We start from the raw sequence: 22,429 nt of genomic DNA, 5'->3' as shown, positions 1-22,429 counted from the left end.
CTGGTGGAGTGAGTCGAGTCCTCCTAATCGATATAACCCTGCCAGAAACAGAAAAAGCAGACTCCGAAGCTACCGTGGAAGCTTGGACCGTTAGTAAATCTTTGGCCATGGCGGCGAGGATCGGAAACTCATCCTCCTTACCTCTCCACCAAGCCAGCAAATCAAGACTTCTAAATTCATCTGGAGTCATGTGTTTCACAAAGTTGGTACCACCATACCTTCCAAGTTCACTGCTTGGGGTGTTTACCTTTTGACGTTTACCGGCGTCTTCCCAAATCATGTAGTACATCCCCATTTCAAGGTCGGTTTGGGATTGGGATTGGGCAACAGCTCTTAACGAGTCATGAATTTGGGAAGACGACCCGTATTTTGTAAGGTAAACATCATACATGTTAGACAAGGTGGTGTTGAAAGCATTCTTTAAAGTTTGGTTATAATAGGGGTTTTGATCGTCGTTTAACTCTAGCTCATCACAAATTTTTTCTATTAAAGCTTCAACACCACCAACATTTATGCAAGGGTTTAACGCAGCAGCACATGTCAAAACAGCGGGTAGTTGTTGAAAATATTTTCTAAATTTTTCTTTCATTTTTACACCCATATCAAAATAAGGTGCACCCCTACAATGAAATTCACTCAACTTTGTGCACATGACAGCAATTTTTGGTAAAGCAATGGGGCTTGTTGGATAGTAAACCCCGGATAAACTTGTTGTGCAAGATTTAAAAATTTGAAGTACCTCCGTAACGATCTCAATCAATAACCAGTTTCTAGGATCGTACGGTGCACATTTACCCCTACTTGACATTATTTGATGAAACGCAACTAGTGATTCTTTTTGTTGGATGGCTTTCTCAAACATATCACAAGTCGAGTTCCATCTTGTTGGACAATCCCAATTGGGCCCCAACCATTGACAATTAGCTTCATTACAAAATTTTTTGTATCTTGAAAATGTTTTATTGTTGCTAAAAACATCTCGTAACATTCTTTTAAAATTGTTTCTTTGCGTTTCGATCACGTTTAACCCATCTTGCACGGCCAAGTTGATAATATGTGCAATGCATCGGCTATGAAAAAACGCTCCATCACAAATAGGTTTATACTTTAATTTTAAATGGCCAACCGCGGCCGTATTGTTGGACGCGTTATCAAACGAAATTGAAAAGATTTTATCTTCAATCTTGTATTGTCGAATGACTTTATCCAAGAGTTTAAAAATATTTCTGCCCGTGTGCGGGTAATCAAACAATTGAAACGCAACGGTTCGTTTCATCATTTGCCACGACCCGGGGTCAACCCAATGAGCCGTCACACAAATGTATGAGTCGGGCGAACCATTAGGTACCGACCACACATCCGTTGTTAAGTTTACACCAGTTTGTAAGTTTGAAAAGTATGAAATTAGTTCGGATTTAGCGTTTTTCCAAGCTTTAAGACAATCTCTTCTAAGGGTCGAACGACTTACGTGTTGGTAGCGTGGTTGAACATACTTTTGCATCATCGACGTGAATTGAGGGTTGTCGAAGTGGTTGAAATGAAGTGTATTTTGAATCACAAAGTTTGAAAACTGGTGACGTACCTCTTCAAGGTCGTACGTAAACACCGTTCCTTGATTCGTCATCTCCGGCTGCGAACTACTTCCCGATTCGTCCTTCAAGGCCTTGCAAAAGGGCCTTTGTACATGCGCTCTTAAAGTGGAGTTTGCATCTTTGCCATAAAACTTCAAACAATGTTTGCATCGAGCTTTTTGGGTACCGTTAGACATTTCGCATAGGTCGAAATGTTGCCAAACATCTTGGTTTCGTTTCGTGGGGATGACCCGAACGACCGTTTCTCCCGTGTTCGAGGCACCCATGTTGACGGATGAAGCAGCACTTTGGGAGGCCATGATAATCGACTACGAAATAAGAGCGTATGGAGTGGTAATGTGGTATAATTGAGCGTGAGATAACAAAATAATCGCGTATGTAATAAACGTTTAGAGCGTTTGGAGTTGTATAATCGAGTGTGATCTAACCAATACCCAACCTAAGCTATATATAGATGTTTGTGGGGGTAAAATGGGAAAAACAAAAAAAAAAACGGTCAAAATAAGAAAAAAACGGCTATATGGCCGTTACTCAACGGGAAAAACCGGTTTTTAACCGGTTAACCGGTTTTTTTATAACGGTCAAAAACCGGTTTATAAAAAAACCGGTTAACCGGTTTTTTCTATTAACCGGTTAATAAAAAAACCGGTTTTTTAAAAACCGGTTATTAAAAAAAACCGGTTTTTTTTAAAACCGGTTATAAAACCGGTTTAGGCTCCAAATTGTGTAACCGATATACAAACCGCCGGTTTGTAAACCGGTCAAACCGGTTTAAAAAAACCGGTTTTCTTAAAAACCGGTTTCCGGTTTAAACCGGCAAACCGGTTCGAGGACCGGTTTTTTTGACCACCTCTAGATGCGAGGAAGTGAGAATTTGGTTTACTCCAATCAACTCGCAACACCAAATGCTCCATTTCAATAAAACAAATCACTACCTATTTATTTATTTATTACTCTTTTTCGCCAATTCCTTTATGCAATTACACTTCACCCCTTTTACTTTATTTCTATTTGATCCTGTACTTATACTTATTGCATCTCTAACACTAACATAAACAGGATTAATCATTTCAAATTTGCAAGCCTAAGTTACGATTAAATTATATTTATCATCCAATATAATTATGTACCAAATTTATCATCTCATCTCAGTTGTTGTTTCTAAGATCTCCTTTCTTTAGCTTATACTTTTTTAGATAACTAGCTATGGATAAGTAAAATGTAGTGTTCCTCTATAAACTAGCCATGAAAATATAAGTTGTAGATGAGTAAAACGGTTATCAGATATATAAAAATAAAGTTTACATATATTATGCATACTAACATTTAGAAGTTAGTGTGACTAGTGACTTCACATGATTGGTTCATGTAAGAACTATTTAGGGTCCGTTTGGTAGCATTTTAATGATTCAGTTTGTCAAAACACAAATTTTAATCTTAACAATGTTTTATGTTTTATTAACTATAATGAGCGTCGCAACACATGTTTCTGTGAAGTGAGGACCATATCTCCTAGTTGAGTCACATTTGAAAGCAAAATCAATAACAAAATGTATCTTATAGACATATTTTTCAGAGGGTGAATCCGACAATGCTTAATCCACTATACCAAGCATTTGGTTAGTATATGCCGCTAAGATAAACACGTAATAAAACTATAATTGTTTTTAACGAGATGAACGTATCAGGTATGTTGTAAAAATATAAAACAATTATATATGTATGTATATGAAACTGTTGAAATTATCTCAATTTAGGTTATTTTTATGTATAAAACTATCGAGTGGCCAAATTCGCAGAGTTCAAGAGTATTAAGGGTGGATTACGTAGTTAATTAGATGTCTTGGACTGAACTTGTAGCTGGGGAGTTCTAAACAGCTAAAGAGGAACTTGTGTCGTATATGTTAGTCGTTTTCTCTCATTAAGTGATTAATCTCAATTTTTGTATTCCTCGTTTGCTAGAAACGTTAGACGGTGCCGTTATGCTATAACTTATCGTCATGCTGCTAATGGTAGTTACAACAGATCGTAGATTTCAAGTAATTTGAGTTGGTATGCTTTTATAAGTTGCTTTGTGGCTGAATAAAGATTTTATGCTTCTTTGTTAATTAAATGAGTTTTAACCCGTAGTGTAAAGTGATTACAAAATTTCACAAAAACGCTTTTAGGCTTCTTCAACGTTTCAATACCTTAAACCATCTAACTTTTCACATCATGCAAATGATATTTTCTTCAAAAATAATACAAAAATCATACTTTCTAAGAACAAAATATCATGATTTTTATACAAAGATCATGTGTTATTCACCAAGAAACAAGAATTTCATAATATAAGCATTTCAACTATCATACTATTTAAAACTCACTCATGCCTTTCGGTGACCAAAGACAGACTAGAGTCATGCATTTACAATTTTACATAGCAAAAGAATAAAGTTAAGTTTGGATAAAACACATCAATATCGACACAACCAAAATAAAAGTATTCAAATTCTAAGTTTAGTAAGAATACTGTTGCATTTAAGTTCATAAAATCTGTGTAAATGGATTAATGGTGATTTATTACAAAACGTGTATGAAGACATCAAAATGTGAAGTGTATATGACCCAATTTAAGTGTGGGAGTACTTGCGTCTATTAAAGTGCACACGTTTTTTTCACAACAATATAAGTAAATGGACATGTCAGCACAATTAAATGGGTTATACGTACCTTTGTAATATCTGAACTTTTTTTTGGGTAATCAAAACTCTTTATAAAAATTACTATCTAAAAGTGAACATTTTAGCTATAATCAAAAGTATATAAAAACTGCTTAGGTTATGTATAATGGTAACTTAAAAAGTGAAAAACGTTTTGACACGTAGCTCAATGGCACAGTAATGTGAGTAATGGCCTCACTAGAGTTCCGTTTTTTTAATGGTAAGTCTGAATTATGATTAGATAAGAATATCAATTCGACATACAAACTAGTCACGCTCTTTGTTTGCCCCACCCCTGCCAAAATGTCCCATAAACGTCTAACGGAGCGATTTTCACGCCTAATTGATAATGTGACAGATGAACGTTGAACAATGAACAGTTATACATATAGCCTTATAAAAATCTAACTTTCAAAAATTGGTCTCATCAATTTAAATCATGTACTCAAAATGTAAATTTGGAATTTGTGGTCTAAAATTATTCTTGTTTTGCATTTAATCACGTTGACATACACAAGAGCTTTCCACACCGAACACAATTCTGTTATATGAGACCCTATACTATAAAACTCTAGTTTCTTTCTTTGTTAATTCTTATTAACACTGTTGCTAGCTATTCCAAGAATTAAGAAGAAAAAAAAACAAAAACTTTATCCAATAGCACACAAGTTTTTCCAAGTGTTCTATTAAATTCATTAGGGTTGTGTGTTATGGGGGCTTTACCGTCCCTCCACGTCATTGTCATGTAGGAAAACAAATATAAAGCTTCTTTCCATATGTCTTGTTGTGGTTTAAAACTCCCTTACTATAACACAAACACACATATGTGTATATATATATATGTATGTATATATGTATGCATGTGTGATGTGTGTGTGTGTGTGTGAGAGAGAGAGAGAGAGAGAGAGAGTGAGTGATTGAAAAGAAGCTATGGCCACGACTAATCGGAAAAACCGAGTTTAGCCACGAATCACCGTGAATTCGGTTAAAATCAACCTAAGGTGTCGGTCATATGGCATTTATGGGTCTCGCTCGGGTCTATGGGGTTGAGTACTGTGGTCAGGTTATCACCCAGGTAAGGAAAAACGTCTTATCTTTGGTTCTTGGAACCGTTTTGCCAGTGCCCAACTCACAGTTTCTCTTCCCCTTTCATTTATCGTAGGGACATGCCACGTAACCAAGCCTTAGGGTGTACGAGTGAAAACAACATGTGGGAATTCTTAAGGAATTTCCCGGAAATAAATGCAATCTACTTTTCAAAAAGTTTTCTTTGAATGTTGAGGCATAGCCTCGGAGTTTGTGTGTGTGTGCATAACAATAAATAATAGGTAATTATCTAAGAAAGTTGTAAAAAATTTAAAATTGAACACATAAAGGTAAACAGATAGGCACGTATAGGGTTCCTAAACATGTGTCTAAGGCAATATCTAACGACCTATCTTAAACCTTCGGCTCTGATACCAATCTGTCACACCCCAACCTACGGCGGAAATGTCGGGGCGCGAACTGATTTTCACAGCTCTCAAGGTTACTATCATGCACAATATAAGTTTCAATATCTAATTAATAATTTCAAATAAAACAAATATTCATGTACATCAAGTTTATAAATAAACAATTACATTAAACATCCAAAATTAAGTTCTTGTATCTATTCTCTAACATGCATCCTAAGTTGCTTCAAACAATCTTGATAATCACGTCACACGATAACTTGCATATGCGTTGAAAATAATATAGTTTGTCAACACAAGGTTGAGTGAGGAACACACCAGTTTAAATGTACATATAGTATATAACAAATATATGTAGTTGCAACAAGTCATGTGAGAATAACACATTAACCAAATGAGCAAGTATAACTGAGATGTCGAGAAGCACAAAGGCTAACGACTGGCGTATGATCATACTAGACTGAGATTATGTTGGACCTCTCCGAATGCGAAAGCATACAAAGCAAATAAACACATAAACAAGTAAGGTATAAGTTGTTAACACATAAGGCAAAGTTGCAGTTTTAAGTATAAGTATATATGAGAAAGTATATTTACGCATATGTCCCCAAAACGTGGAAAACAAGTAAAATAGGGGAATGTGATACTCACCTTAGCAAATAAACAAGGCGGGAATGAATACGACAAGATATCGATAAACCACGCTCGACGAGGTATATCAACAAACGAACTTCATAAGTAATAGTAATTACGGAAATTAAGTAAGAATACAACAACGAGACTAAAAATAGATAAAGGATTCAAGATTTGATGATCAAAAGGATTCTCTCGAAAATTAATTATCTCATTTAAATTTATTGTTAATTTTATTAACAAAGCTCTATTGTTCATAATTATATAAAATACATTAACTAAGAAGAGTATATTAATATATATATATATATATATATATATAATTTAGATTAAGACCTTATTAATATTAATTTTATACATAATATTTATACATACATACATATATATATAAACAAATATATACAAATACATACATATATATAGTTTTTAACAAGATTCAGAAAAGACGTTTGATTAACGCGTCGATTTTATAAAAATATAATTAATTATGAGTTTCATAATATTTATAATATTAATTAAAATCATTAAATAGGTGAACAAGATTAATTAAATGGTTGTAATAAAAAAAAACAAATACACGGGCTGAGGTGGCTCGAACCCGCGCCCCAGCCACAACAGTCTTAACCAACACCCTCTGACCAGCTGCGCTAACAGATTCACTGTTCATATTTTGTAAACAATAGAAGACAACCAAAAAGTTGAATGAATCAGCAGACCATATGAGCCCTAACAAGATCAATCGTTAAATCCGTTTATCGTTTGATTTAGTTGTGTTAGGGCTATTGATCTAGTAACACAGACGACCTACAAGAAAAAAATAATTACCTTAATTGATAAATAAACGATGGGTAATTGGGCCATATACCAATCGGCAGACGCAGGTCAAGAACACCAACAGAAACTTCAATGATAATGGAATTGAATATAGGGTTTATGTTTGCGCTGTAAAGTGGATTGAGTCTGCAAGTCTAATTGAATTATAAAACTCGTATTGATATAGTTTGATGATCTAGGGTTGACGGCTAGGAAAAAAAATAGAAAACAAATCAATTTTGATATTATTTACTCGTTTAATATGTCGGTTTGGCCGCGAATTGACTAATTCAAACGATTACGAGATCAAATTCCAAATATACAAAGATCTCCTAACCTAATTTGGTGTTTATAGATTCGGGTATAAGAAAACCCGCTTAGACAAAGATATGGGTAAATGGGTTAACCAGATGAGGGAAATGGGTTATAACAAGGTTACAAAATGGACCCTGGAGTTTTAAGGGGGTACAATATAAGCTAATGGTTTAAGTTTGGGTTAAATTTGAATATCATTCAAAGTAGTTATATTTATATTAATTAAATATGATAAGCAAATATTAATAAAATAATACAAACTTGTATAACGCGATACGTTTATCGATAAAGTTTCCCGAACATAAAACGAGTCGGGTCAATGAATAAAATATTATTTTGGAAAACCGAGTTGTTACACGAGAACCAGTTCGAAAAGCCCACCGAGAATCCTGTAGTCAACCGAGAACGCTTGAAAGTTGACCGAGAACACTAAACTTTGACCGAGAACTCAAGATTTTGATCGAGAACTTTGTTGTCTAACCGATAACCCTTGATTATTGACCGAGAACCCTGTTGTCTAACCGAGAACGGTTAATATAACCCGAAAACACCTTATTGTGCCCGAGAACGATCAAACGAGACAGAGAACTCCCAAAGCAGCTTTGACCAAGTAAATTTGGCAACAAACTAAATCCCGATATTGATGGGATTTGAATTTTAACCAAAATTAACTTAATCTCTTTCAAAATAAACTCCACAAAACATGGAAACACCCAACTATAATGGCAAACCGAATCAAACCCCCCTTTTCTTGTCAATCTTCAACCGTTATTCGTGTTCTTCGTCAAAAAAAGTAATCAAACCGAACCAACCAAAAAAAATATTATTGAATCGTTGATATCGAAACCGAGCCTTGAAAAAATTCAATGGCTCTGATACCAATTGTAAGTCCCGATTTCGGATCTACACAATATGATATCAAGTAAACACGACGTTTGTGTGGAATCCAAACATCGTGATGATTCAAGAACAATATAGGTGAATAATAAGAACAAGATGAACTTCAATGCACACGTTTATTATCACCATGCGTCGGGTACATAAGTTCTTTGTAGATCTACTTTGCTCTCTAGAGTTTATGGTGGCTATCAAAGTGCTCTACCACTAGTTGTCTTAATTGATGAATAACATTAACTATATATATGGTTAACATACAAAAGGCCCAAAGGCCAAGCCCAACTAAGTCTAAACTAGTCTAATCAAAATCCATAAGAATTTTGGTGTTACTAGATAAACCGAAATCCATAGGGATTTCGGTATTACATCATCACAACCATAATACACTTATTCAACTCGTCTTCGTTTATTTTACTTTACTCTTGATCATGTCTTGGCCTTTTGATATGCGTCAGTATAACCGATTTATGACCCAATACTCCAATTAATTAAAATAGACGTGTCAGTTTTCCTAGTGATGTAGTTTGCATGGTAATATGAATTAGTGACTAATTATGAGAAATTTGTGGCGATTCTTCTAATCTTTTGAAGATTTCTAGACTTCGTAGATGTTCACACGCTACATCGCAAAGTAAAAAAGATTAATTCCTTAAACCTAAATGTTCTATATTCAATCAATCAAGAACTAATTCATAGATAACATGAGAACTTCTTACAACTTTTTCTTAAGAAAGTATCATTCTAATTCGATCTTGAACGTATCCTTCTACTTCGATCTTTGTGTATGCCGTTCATGTCACAATCCAAATAACTTTAAGTTGAATGCAAAACTCCAACGTCAACAAATCACAAACCCTAGTTTTGCATGGGGCTTTCAACTTTTTTTTTCTCTAGGATGAAGTATGAATCTAATTAATCCCTTAAATACTCCACATGTTTCCCTTTCTATATTCTTAGAGCATTCTCATTCCATTCTCCATCTCCATCTCTATAATTACACTAAAAAACACAATCTTTTCTCTTTCACTTTCAATTAAATAATATTTTTTTATACTTTTATCATTACATTTTATCTCTCTTTCACTCACAACCACTTTCAAAAACATTAAAAAATTATAAACAGTGTGTTTCTCCAAATTTAACCATGAACAGTAACATTTTCTCTCTCCTTCTCTCACAACCACTTTTAATCATCTCTAAAAAATGAAGAATTCCCTCACAAAATATGGAGAATGAAATGAGAATGCTCTTATAATATATATTGCGAGTTAGTTAATTTTTGGAATCAAGAGTCTTTTTTTCCTAAGAGTTTTAAAAAAGATTAAATAATAATAATAAAACAGAAATGACCCGTACCTACTAAGTTGGAAAGTTAAAAGGTACAGGGGTACAGGGTACAGACAGGCTGTAGTTTTGGATGATGGAGAAAAGATTATTATGCAACATTCTATTAATGGGAAACGTTGTCATTCCTCCTTTCTGTTTCATCATAAATGCAACATTCCATTATTGTAAAGTCGCTCTTGTCCTCATGCATTCAATCACTTAACACAAAAAACTTCTATTATTTAATATCTTTTATCTTCATTTTTTATATTATATTTCAGCTCCAGTATTTAGTATTTTTAATGTTTAATTAAAAAGTATTTAGCATTTTTGCAATTTGATTATCAACACTTTCATTAAACAAGTAACAACGTAAACAATATGTTTTTTCTTGTTTAGTGCTATACTCCAACCAATCATGTTGATCAAACAATTTTACATGAAAATGTCATCGGTCACTATAATGGTTTGATATTTAAAGTCATGATCTGGTGGTTGAAAAACCTTTTTAACAAAATACACTTTTCTTATGTTATTTATTTAATTAGGATGATAAGTAGAAATAGGTGGTCTATCATAAGGATCCGAAGCAAGATCATTCAAATCGATTGCATTTCGTATTGAAGAACTGAAGCTGAAGGAATATTTAGGCCAATATTATCATTTTCTTGCATATCATTCTCAAATTAGAATATGGACCGATATCTTTTTTTTTTTGCATATCATCAACAATATTTGAACTTGGAACTGAAATTTTGAACTTGGTGTAGGACTGATATCGTCATTTTTTTTCTTTTTCAATTAAACAGATTGCTAAAGCGGCTGTTGAGTCTGTGTTTGTTTGATGTTTCTCGTTCATGAACAAAAGGAAAAAAAGGCTAATGAGTTTTATTTGCTTTGGGCTTTAAACTTTGTTTGGCTTTAATTGATTTGAACTTTTAAACTGGTTGGAGTTTTAAACAAATATGGGTAACGCAATATCTTTTCAGGGATAGTGAAATACGAAAACTGACCCATAAAAATTATGATACCGTCGAAAAGTTGAGCGCGCTACCTCTAGTTGTGAACTAGGTCCGTCCTGACGAGGACGGGAACATCATTTTGGATGCCCCAATACCAAAATAAAGAGATGAGAAAGAACGATATTGATGTATACGACGACACCATCCACCTCTTGGTGTATATAAATATGTCTCACGAGTCTACATATTTTTTTATATCGAATTAAGCAATTTTAGAGTTCTAGAATAATAGGTTATTTAGCAGGATGGACACTTAAACATGTAGAAGTGTACTCGTGTACCTTTTGTATTTAATAGGGTACCTTTTTCTTAGAACAGCTATATCTACTTGTTTGTTACGCGGTATGTACGTGATTTAATTCTAATTTAATACCATGATTGAGAGAGGCCTTTATACGGCCCATATCTGACCCTATCTAGTACAATATTTTGTCATAAATAGCGTTTGAATTTACGTGTAATTTGAACAGGTACAGCAGTATGGACGTTTTTATTTAAGGGTCCTACTAGGGACACTGTACACTCACCAATACGTTTCGTATTGAGCTATACCTGAGGCTATACGGAGGCCTATATGCCCGTATAGTCATATAAGGGACGGGACGTATTGGTGAGTTTTTTTTTTAGCAAAAAGGGGCGGTGTCTCTAGAAAACCTCTAATTAATTCGGTTCAAACCATTCCCCGAGAATTGTTAAAAAATTTTGAGTCTAGAACGAATAAAAATTTGGGCCTGAAGTAACAAATATACTCGATAATTGTTTTATCGTTTGGGCGAGTAAAACTTTGGGTTTTAAGTAAAAGTTGAATATATTTGGGTAACTGAGTTATGGTTTGGACTGTGCAAATTTTTTTTCTTTGTACAATAACGGACTTTAAAATGATATCTAAAACGATATCTAATTACCTAGCATTTGTGTTTCAGGTTGGAGTTTTTCATGTTATTTTCATATGGCCGGATCAACCTCTTTGAAAACCTAAAACGATATCTAAAAACAAGGTCTTGTTATAAAAAAATAATTTGATCACTCAAAAATAAGAATAAAAATAAAAAATAAAGAAAATCAAAATGTTGTCATTTTTTTTTACAAATACAGAAATAATGAAGTTACTCACACCTTTCCAGACATAATTTATTTTAAACTCGCTCAAATCACACGAATTAATCCAAATTTCAAATGTATAATTATTAATTTTATTTTAGAAATTATGGGTTCTTAGAAAATGTGGGCTTAAAGCCCTAGTTTCATTTTGCTGTCCTAGAGACGAAACTGTGATATTCATATATATATATATATATACACTAGTTTTTATCCCCCGTATTACGGGGGTAGTTTTATATTGTTTGTTCTAATATTTATTTATTTTTGAATTTATATTTTTTTATTGTATGAAAGTTAATAATATACTTATGGTTTGACAATAAATTGTTTCACATATAAATGAGATATTATAACCCGGTTTAAAAGCTATATGGTTTTGATGAGACTCAAGACTTGTTTATTTTTTTTACTATAAAATTGGTTTTTTAAATATAAATAATATTTATGAAAGTTAATATATACTTATGGTTTAATGACACCCAAGACCTGTTTATTTTTTTAATATAAAATTGGTTTGTTAATTTAAATAATATATATATATATATATATATATTTAAAATAAATAAGATATTAATTTTTATTATATCATATTTTATATGATTTTTACATCAATAATTTGGTGAGAATAATTTTTAGTTTAATGAGATATAACCCGTTTAAGGAATATCTGGGTTTGGTAAGACTCATACCCATGAATTCGGGCCAAATGCATGAGAAGCCTCCATTTAAAAATCAAGCAAATCTGGTGACTCCAAAAAAATGGGGAGCGACCACATCGCGACACGTGGGATTTTTATGTTTTCGTTTATATATTTATATATATATATATATTGAGCCACAACATGTTCTGGTACTCGAAAAGGGAAGAGTAATTGCAAATTAACTAATTTGGATAGAGTGGTTAAGTTTTGTCGTTTAAAAGTAAAAAAAAAAAAGAATATACTCTTCCACACAAGTAAACTCTAGCTCCCACTCAACTCTCGCTGCAACCCGATTAGACATCAATAAAGAACAATTAACTGATAACCTTTAATTTATTTAAAAATATTGTTGATAGCTTGGTTATTAAAGGCGCATTATGTTTCAGAAAGATCATATACATATTCGAATTATATCATACTCCTATATTGTTTATTGACGCAATCAACCATCTAATTATTTAAAATATTTAAAAGAAATATCTGTTAATAATTTAAAAGAATTGGTGCTATTTTGTTTGTAAAGGCACATCGTTGATATATTTAAAGAAGATCATATGCATCTTTTGGTCTAGTTCAAATCTAGTAAAAGCCAATTTGTGGCCACCTATGAGTTGAAAAAATTTCCATTTACTTTATTTTTTTATAATAAAAGAGTTTTAAGATCAACCACTAGATCAACCACCGCCACTAGTCAAGGTGAACATCATTGCTAGCTTTTTGCATGGGAGGTGATTATTTGTTGTCATCAAAATTGTTTTAATATATGGCTTATCTTTGCTATAAAGTGAGATCATTCTTGGTTTTAGTTGCCAACAAACTGCCATATCCCTACATGATAAGAACACACTCGTTTCTATAAGGCAAATCCCTAGAATGCATGCATTGTCTTTAGTTTTTAGTTTTACTTATACTTTTGCACTAGTACAAACAACTACTAGTGTCGAAACAAGTCGGGGCTTAAATTGACAAATATTATCTACGAATCCTATAATCTTGATTGGGCTCAAATATGATAAGAGTGAGAAATGAAACGGTTATATGTCCCAACTAGCGCATAATTATAAGAACTGCTGTAAAGCATCTATCTAGACACAAATAAAGAAGATTAGACCATCTTTAATAGTCATTTATGGGGAGCTTTTGAAAGTGAAAGAAGGTGAGATAGAGAAGAGAGTGAGTGAGGTGTTGTTCTTGTACAAGAACGCTCAAAATGGAGAGAGCGTTGTCACATGATAGGTTTGAGGGGTGTGGCCAGTTGATGACATGCCACATAATTTCTGTGTTATTGGAAATGTTCTTACAATTATGTATGTTAATTGTCCTTTCAAAATAAGGTTGCGCGGTATGGTCTACTCTCCTCATTCTCTATCATTTATCACAGCTGTTTTTTCTTTATCACTCAAACACATCATTCAATCCATGTCATACATCATTGTTTACCATTCCATTAATTTATATTATCTATATACAAAAAGTAATGAAAAAGAAAAAAAAAGTGGATTGGGCAATTACCGAGGGGTGGGAATGGTAATTCCCCTCACGTTAGTGACTTGGGTCGGGTTTTGATAAGGGGGGGGGGGGGGGGGGCAATAGTGTAACATTTTACTTTTGATAATAATAAATAAAATAATTTTTTTTACATCATGATGTGTTATTATTTAGTTAAGTTAAATAATACTAATAGTAGTAGAGTGTAGGCTTGAACGATAAAAAATGGAATAAGGGATGGTGACGGGCCTTATGTCCTTGGGCTTGAGAGTATTTAAACACCCTTAAACCTCCCTAAAACCCTCATTTTCGTCATCCTTGCCTCCCTACACACTAAAAAACACACACAAACACACTCTTTCATCCCGAATTCAGATCCAAGCTGAAGAAGGATAGATTTCGTGTCCACACATCATCGAAAATAAAGAACCTAACACTTTACGTGTTGACTCGGATCTGAACCAATCCAGATCCAAGAAGGTACGTTTTTTGATAAAAGGCTAAGTATTTGAGGTCGAATCGTTATAAAACTTGGTAAGATAGTGAATCGGACCTTAGAAAGTAGGAAAAACATAAACTTGATTTTAATCAAGTTGTTGGAAATGTTCGGGACGAACGAGTGACGGTCGGACTTTGTTAAGCAAGAAAACTAAGTTATTGTGGCCTAGAACTCATTTTATAGGTAGAACGGGCATAGGGGGGGGGGGTGTAATAAAACGATTTAAATGGAAAAGACACAAAAACCATGATTCGTTTAAAGAAAAATTGATTCGTTTCAGATTCGATTCAATTCATTTCAGAAGTTGATTCGTTTCGTTTGAAAACTCGATTTAATTCGTTTGAAAGCTGACTCGATTTGTTTAAAAACTCGACACGGTTCGATCAAAGATGCAACTTAACCCCAACTAGGGGCTCTGACCCTTGGTGCTAGGGAATGCCGCCCCTAGGACCCCGTCGTCAGAGGCGCTGCCCCAGACCCCCGGTAGCTAAGGGTTTCAGTAACCAAGAAATATGATTTGGTTAAGAGTAGTTAAGTGATGTTTAAAATTGTTACACAGTTAGCCGTGTACAGCTAAGGAGAGGTGTTACCGTTAACTCTGAGAGAAACATGATCCATGTGAGTTTCTAGCCCCTTTTCCCTGTTATGTTTCGAGGTTGTGTGCATACTCTATGTGATAGGTTAATACAATCACTTATATAGTAAGTGTATGATGTGTGAATGTTGTATGTATATAAAAAGGTTAACATTATGTGATTATATATATATGTATATATATATAAATATATATATATAACACTATATATAGGAATGTATGTATGGTTGTATGGAAAGAAAGGCACCAGACCCTAATAATATACGAGGTATGCGATAGTATGTTACGAAAAGAAGGGCACCAGACCCTAATAATATATGAGGATGAAGGGCACCAGACCTTAATAATATCCGAGGTATTTAGGGATAAATGCTCTTTAAAACATAGAATGATTATGTATGTACTAAATCATGAAGGTAAGTTAAAAATATGAAAGTTTGAAAGAATGAAAGTATAAAAGTATGAATGCATGTATGAAAGGAAGGGAAACATGTTAAGTATATGTAGGTTCCCTGGACGGATCACACGAGATATCCCGATATACACAGGTGCGGAATCCCTGTGTAGATCGTTACGGACGTAGAACACAAACACACGAACACACGAATACGATACGAACAAACACACGTTATATTAATAACTCAACACGTGATATAATCACAGTTACAGACTCTCAACCTCACGTCACTTGACTCACTGAATTACACGAACTTGAACTCTCTAAAACGATAATCTGTAACCTATATAAATACACGACAACTTCGCCTCAGGCGAAGTTGTCCATAACTTCGCTTGTTCAACAAGTTCGCCTAGGCGAACTTGTCAACAACTTCGCTTGGTTAACAAGTTCGCCTAAGCGAACTTGTCAACAACTTCACTTTAAACAAACAATACATAAACAATATTACAGACTCGATTACAGACATTAGACATATGAACTACTGACATTTATGCACCAACAGACTCCCCCTTGGCAGTAGCTTCATATCTTGATCTTTCAGCTCTTGTCTCGTAATCCTGTAACTTCAAGCGTGCACTCCTTCTCTAACACACACCGACACAACTCGTTGATACTTTCTTGCTTCGTCCTTCCAAGCTGGAATATAAAAGATTTTCTTCTCGTTAAGCATCTTCAGATCAGCTTGCGATAAGTTAACAAGATGCATCGGATCGTAAACTCTAAGGATCTCTTGTGCATCCTCATCTTCCATCACTGCCTCCGCTGTCTCACAATCAACGAACCACCACTTTAGGTCTTTGAGCACATCCTTGGGCATAAGCTTCATCGGTACTTCTTTAAGGCACCGGATTGGTTTATACTTCATAACCATCCAAGGCTTTCCATCAGCTCTCAAACCTCTATCCTTGTCTTCAACAAGTTTCCCTTTCTGTGGTTTCAACAGCTCAAACTTCTTTTCCTTTATGCTCTCTTTCTATACAATTTTCCCTATGACTCTAGCCATATTATCGTCACTCCGATTGATCAACCCCAATCTGGCTAAGTCTTTAACCTCACACTCAGGCAGTGTGTTTAACGATCTCAACATTCTTCTAAGGTACTGAATTCCATCATATCGTTTAATCACGAAGAGCCGCAACTGCTTATCATAAATCCAGCATATAATCCCTTTCTTTCCTTCAGCATAACCCTTAATATTGTAACTCTTTTTGAACATGGTAGGGACTGCCGGTTTCTTCGTTTTGACGAACCATTGAGCGTATCCTTCCTTCCACCTCGGCTGCTCTTCCCATTCAGTATCTTCAACTGCCGTCTGATCACCCATATCGGCCTTCTCAACCTCTGGAATGTCATGTTCGACATTTTCCTCTACTATCTCTCCTTCCTCAATCTCATTCTCAATCTCAATCTGCTCACCGATCTTCTCAATCACATCACTCGGCAGCACATCTTCATCAAACAACACATCATCGCTGAACATATCATCGTCAAGTTCTTTCAACGCATCAATCACGTCATCATCAACCAACACCACATCATCACCACCAGAACCACCAGCCGCGTCGACAGACTCCCCCTCAGCTGTGGAAGTACCAAGAGCTTGAGAAGTTCTTGGCAGCTCACCACCTGCATCTTTCGATGCATTGGGATCATCGTCTCGGTCATTTCTTCTTTTCGTCCTTAGCTCGTCGCCCTTACAGCTCATCTCCCCCTGAGATGCCAAGAACTCCTTCAAGGCATCGATAATTTTCCCATGCTCAACCAGGAGGGATGACTGTAGTTGATTTGCTTCTACTAGGCGTTGAATAGTCTTCGATTGCTCTGCCACGATCCGCTCTAGTGAAGCTATTCTCTCTGAGTCTGACATAGGCGTAGGCGAGACATCAGAAGCAGGCGTAACCGCAGGTGGTACCATACCTGATAACCCTGCAGTAGTGACGACCGTTGACTCTACAAATCGTGCAGCAACCACCGACTGAGTAAGCGATGGAGCTGGTAGAGACACGATCTCCGGAGTCGACATCTGGACGGTAGTGGTAGATGAAATGCCAGCAGATGATGTAGCCACCACGGAAACATCCGCAGCGCTTGTACTTGTAACCTGTACAGAAGTAGGAACGATAGACATACCAGACAGTGCGGCTGGAGCGAAACGTACCATCCTTGAAGTCTCTCCAGCTCCCATACCAGCACCTGTCCTTTCCCGTCTTGATCGTCTTATCAGCTTATGTATATCTTCTTCCTCTTCTGACTCATCATCATCCTCCGTTCTCTTTCTCTTCCCAAAAGTTCTCTCTCGAGACACCATCAACCGTCTCCCCTCATTCATGATCTCATCCAAATCTGAGTCAGCCATCGACGTTGCTGCTCTAGTAACACTCACACCCGAACCCTGTGCAGCAGAGACCTGCACCTCTTTATGTGTATCAACTTGATCCATATCGAAATAACCTTGACCTCCAAAGACAGCATCAAGATCTATATCCTCTGCAGCCGACACAACAGGCACAGCAGATGCAGCTTGAGTTGCTCTTGCCTGTCGCGGTTGAGGATCTCTGAACTCGTCCCCACCAGCAGGAACATACTCTGGGTTGATTAAAAACCCAAACAGTGGAGTATGCCTTGGACGACGTTCAGGGTTGCTCCTCGCACTCGAAGTGCGGCATTGAGCAAAGATACGTTTGCTCACAAATTCCACGTATCTGATCGGTCGTCTCTGAGGTAGATTCGGAGCCACATGGTTCAATATCATCTGGATGAAACGTGGGTACATAATGAACCGCTCCCGAGCCATCGCCCTTCTCTGTCTGTCAATCTCGTAAAAGACCATCTGACTAAAACTATAGCGTTTATTGTAAGTCAGTGCAGTCATTGCGGACTGCAAGGTCGCACCCATACCGTCAGTGCCCGCCTTCCTTCCTGACATGCAAACTATCATGACGTGCATAAGGAAGTGCCACTGTCCAAGCAGAAAACCCTTCCGTCTCTGTGAATCGCCTAATGGACCAGAATAGCCCATTCGGAGAAACGCTCCATCACGAAACGGAGCCACAAACTCAGTTGGGTCGTCCCTCGTCTCTTCTCCAAACCGTAACGCCACCCGAATCTGTTCAGAATTGAACTGAACCTGTTGATTGTTCACAGTCGCTCGCATGACCGGGGGCTCAACACGACAATCGTATTCTACCGTCTGCCAAAAGTCTTCAATATTTGGCAAGGATATCGGCAGAGTGTTCGTGATAGCATGAAAAATCCTCGAGCGTATGAGGAAAGTAATAATCTCGCGGTAATCCTCAACGTCGCTCGCTTCCGGGTCAAGGGTGATGTACATATTGTGACCCGGGAAAAATTGCCGTTGGTTATCACCATCGTCTCCTCCTGCACCTCCAGCACCAGCTACTGCAGTGTCACACCCGGCCCTGAGCGGCGGAAACAGCCGGGCGCGCGCGAGTGGGGATTGATAATTAAGCACGGGCCATTGCAAACATTCAAAGTAAGATTTTCATTGCGCATGAAAAGTTTAATACAAATACATTACATTGTTTAAAAATTACATAAAAACATCCAAGTATAAAAACTGTTGAAGATTTCCACGCCATATCCCCTTGCGCGGCGGGAACAACCACGCGCATCGAAGGGATAGAACTAAAATCTTCCAAAAAGCTAGTCTTAGATATTCAGCGTGAGGTGCTCTAAGTGTGACTCCATGCGCTACCTAGTTATCTCCTGAAAGACACGTAAAAACATTTGGATCAGTATAAACTGAGTGAGTTCACAAGTTTTAGTAACTTGATAAATCGTATTGCATCATAATCTTGATAAAAATCATTCTGAAACATAATTCTGATAGCATCATTAAAACACATGCTTGGTAAAACATATTTCTATCAACATATTCTGATAAAATCGTTCCGCGGGTTACGCGCGAACATTTCTGGGAACTGTGCTCGTCTGTGTAAGTGGCGCTGCCACCACGAGCGAAACAAGTAATACCGTCCCGCGGGTTACGCGCGGACACATCTGAAAAACCGTGCTCGTCTGTGTAAGTGGCGCTGCCACTACGAGCGAATAATACCGTCCCGCGGGTTACGCGCAGACGTTGTGCCGGAAAACAAGGCGCTCGTCTGCGTAAGAGGAGCGACCTCTACGAGCGGGCTCAAACCCATAGTACTGCCCCATGACCATACTAGGCACTCGTCTGTGTAAGAGGTGCGACCCCTACGAGTGGGCGGATCAAACCAGCAGTCCCTACCCTTAGAGTTCCAATGGTAAAGTGATCACTTACTCGAATCTGGTGCACTAACATCGAAAAACCATAGATAACCGTTCGCATTGCTCATCATGAAACATAACTTAAACACATAATCGTTTGCATAGCTTGTAAGTATACCATGATAAAACATTATTTAAGTACGTGTCCCTCGCCCCGAAAACAGTTTAAAAATAGTGAAAACAGTGAAAATAGGGGCTGTGAGACTCACCTGTGGTTCTTGTTAAGGGATTTAATCGAGATTCGGGTTTTCTTGGTGTTGGCCTTTGAATTTGAAGGTCTAGAATACGATTAAATATATATATTAAGATCAAGAAATAGGAGAATATAAGGGTTGGAAAGTAGATCTCAGGGTTATAATCTCGGCTTACCTAGTAACAGGATCGGAAATGAAAACAACGGATGCTTTGGGAGATGATTAGTGTAAGTTTGCAGTTCTTAAGAGAGAAGTTTGAAGTGTGTTTGGGTGATAATTTGGGTTTCATATTTATAGGCAAACTCAAGGGAACACAATCCCTTGCTTTAGGGGATTGTAATCTTTTCATATCTAGGTGTAATGATGATAAAGTATGGAAATTATTATTATTTATTTAAAGGTGGAGGAGTGGATAAAAGATCTTGATTTGATTTGGACAGGACATGCAGGTCTGGGGTTGGTGAGAATAGGGTGGCTGACAGTTGACTTTTCATGTTACAGTGTGCTTTTTCAGGTACTTTTGTCAGTGTACAGTAAAGAGTGGAAAATCTCTGAAACACGCTACTGTTTCCTTTTGGGCGGGAGTAATCTCCTTACATCTGGAGAATAGACTAAGTGCTCTGTGCGTATCACTTTGTGCGCATAGCTTTCTGCGTGAAGGACATTTCTTTGCTGCGGGTAGGTGCGTAACCTTCTCGCAGTTAGGGACATTGAGTTTCATTTGTAGATTCTCCAGGTGGTCTTGGTAATTCAACATAGTGATCAGTTATGTTGAAGTCAATTCCATCTTGGAGCTTCAGACAAACTAGCTCTCAATGTTCCCGCCATGCGGGGAGGTTAGTTCCCTTCCGCACGCGCATAAACGATTTAGGATGCACCCGCCTTAGCATCATGTGGGATGGTCAACCCATTAGACAACATAACGTTAAGGTACATGAAAACATAAAGCCAAAACATTCGCGCATGGCGCATATAACATATGCCCACGCTGGTTCTTAACATGGCGCGCTTGCGGAGGGCGCACATAATATGCCCGCGCTGACTAACATGGCGCGCTCGCGCAGGGCGCACATAACAAATGCACGCGCTGACTAACATGGCGCGCTCGCGCAGGGCGCACATAACAAATGCACGCGCTGATTAACATGGCGCGCTCGCGCAGGGCGCATATAACATAATTACCTAATATTTAGGTTGATTACTTGGTTTAAGGGATTGGGAATTTACCGGGTGTCACATTCTCTCCCTGTTAAGCGAATTTCGTCCCGAAATCTAGGAGACGTTGCTGGCAGAAGCCATGCTCTGAAAGAGGTGTGGGTATTTCATGCGCATCTGGTCTTCTCTTTCCCAGGTGAATTCAGGCCCACGCCTCGAGTTCCATTGAACCTTTACTAACTTGATTCTGCTTCTGCGTAACTTTTGTTCTTTCCAATCGGTTACTGCTATAGGTTCTTCTACGAAGTGCAGCTGTTTGTCGATGTGAATCTCTTCCAATGGCAAAATCAACGTTTCGTCAGATAAGCACTTTTTGAGGTTGGACACATGAAACGTATCATGAACTCCACTGAGTTCGGCGGGTAAACGGAGTTTATAAGCAACCGGACCGATCCTTTCCAGGATCTCAAATGGTTCAATGTAGCGCGGATTCAACTTTCCTCGCTTGCCGAAACGGGGGACTCCTTTCCATGGAGAGACTTTCAAAAGTACTCTATCCCCTACTTGAAACTCCAACGGTTTCCTTCGCACATCTGCGTAGCTCTTCTGTCTGTCGCGCGCTGTCTTAAGGCGATCCCGTATCTGAAAAATCTTGTCTGTTGTTTCTTGGATCAATTCTGGACCAGTCATTTGCTTGTCACCCACTTCAGCCCAGCACAGTGGGGATCTACACTTGCGCCCATACAAAGCTTCAAACGGCGCAGCCTTGAGGCTTGTGTGATAACTGTTGTTGTAAGAAAATTCAACCAATGGGAGATGAGTATCCCAGCTACCTCCGAAATCGATTGCGCACGCGCGCAGCATATCTTCCAATGTCTGGATTGTTCGCTCGCTTTGTCCATCTGTTTGGGGATGATATGCCGTACTCATGTCAAGACGAGTACCTAAAGCCCCTTGTAACGATCTCCAAAATCTTGAGGTGAACCGACTATCTCTATCAGAAATGATGGACACCGGGACTCCATGTTTTGAAACTACTTCTCGAATATACAATCGGGCTAACTTTTCCATCTTATCGGTTTCCTTGATCGGCAGGAAGTGCGCTGACTTAGTTAGCCGATCTACAATAACCCAGATCGTGTCGTAACCCCCAGGTGTCCTTGGCAGTTTGGTGATGAAGTCCATAGAGATTTGTTCCCACTTCCACATG

The 22,429-nt window shown here is 37.2% G+C and overlaps 1 non-coding gene across 1 annotated transcript; it reads right to left on the bottom strand.

Moving 5' to 3' along the window:
- Positions 1–2,140: 2,140 nt before the first annotated feature.
- LOC143547780 (small nucleolar RNA SNORA69) lies at positions 2,141–2,277 on the bottom strand. Its single transcript, XR_013137842.1, has one exon. It is a non-coding gene; the product is annotated as a small nucleolar RNA SNORA69 (small nucleolar RNA).
- Between the last annotated feature and the right edge of the window lie 20,152 nt (positions 2,278–22,429).

Source organism: Bidens hawaiensis, unplaced genomic scaffold (assembly GCF_021521415.1).
Source record: "Bidens hawaiensis isolate Kalapana, Puna unplaced genomic scaffold, B.hawaiensis_p1.1 tig00014826_1, whole genome shotgun sequence".
NCBI classification, from domain to species: Eukaryota; Viridiplantae; Streptophyta; class Magnoliopsida; order Asterales; family Asteraceae; genus Bidens; species Bidens hawaiensis.
Note: the sequence above shows the minus strand (reverse complement) of the source record. Positions and strands in the feature narration are given on the sequence as shown.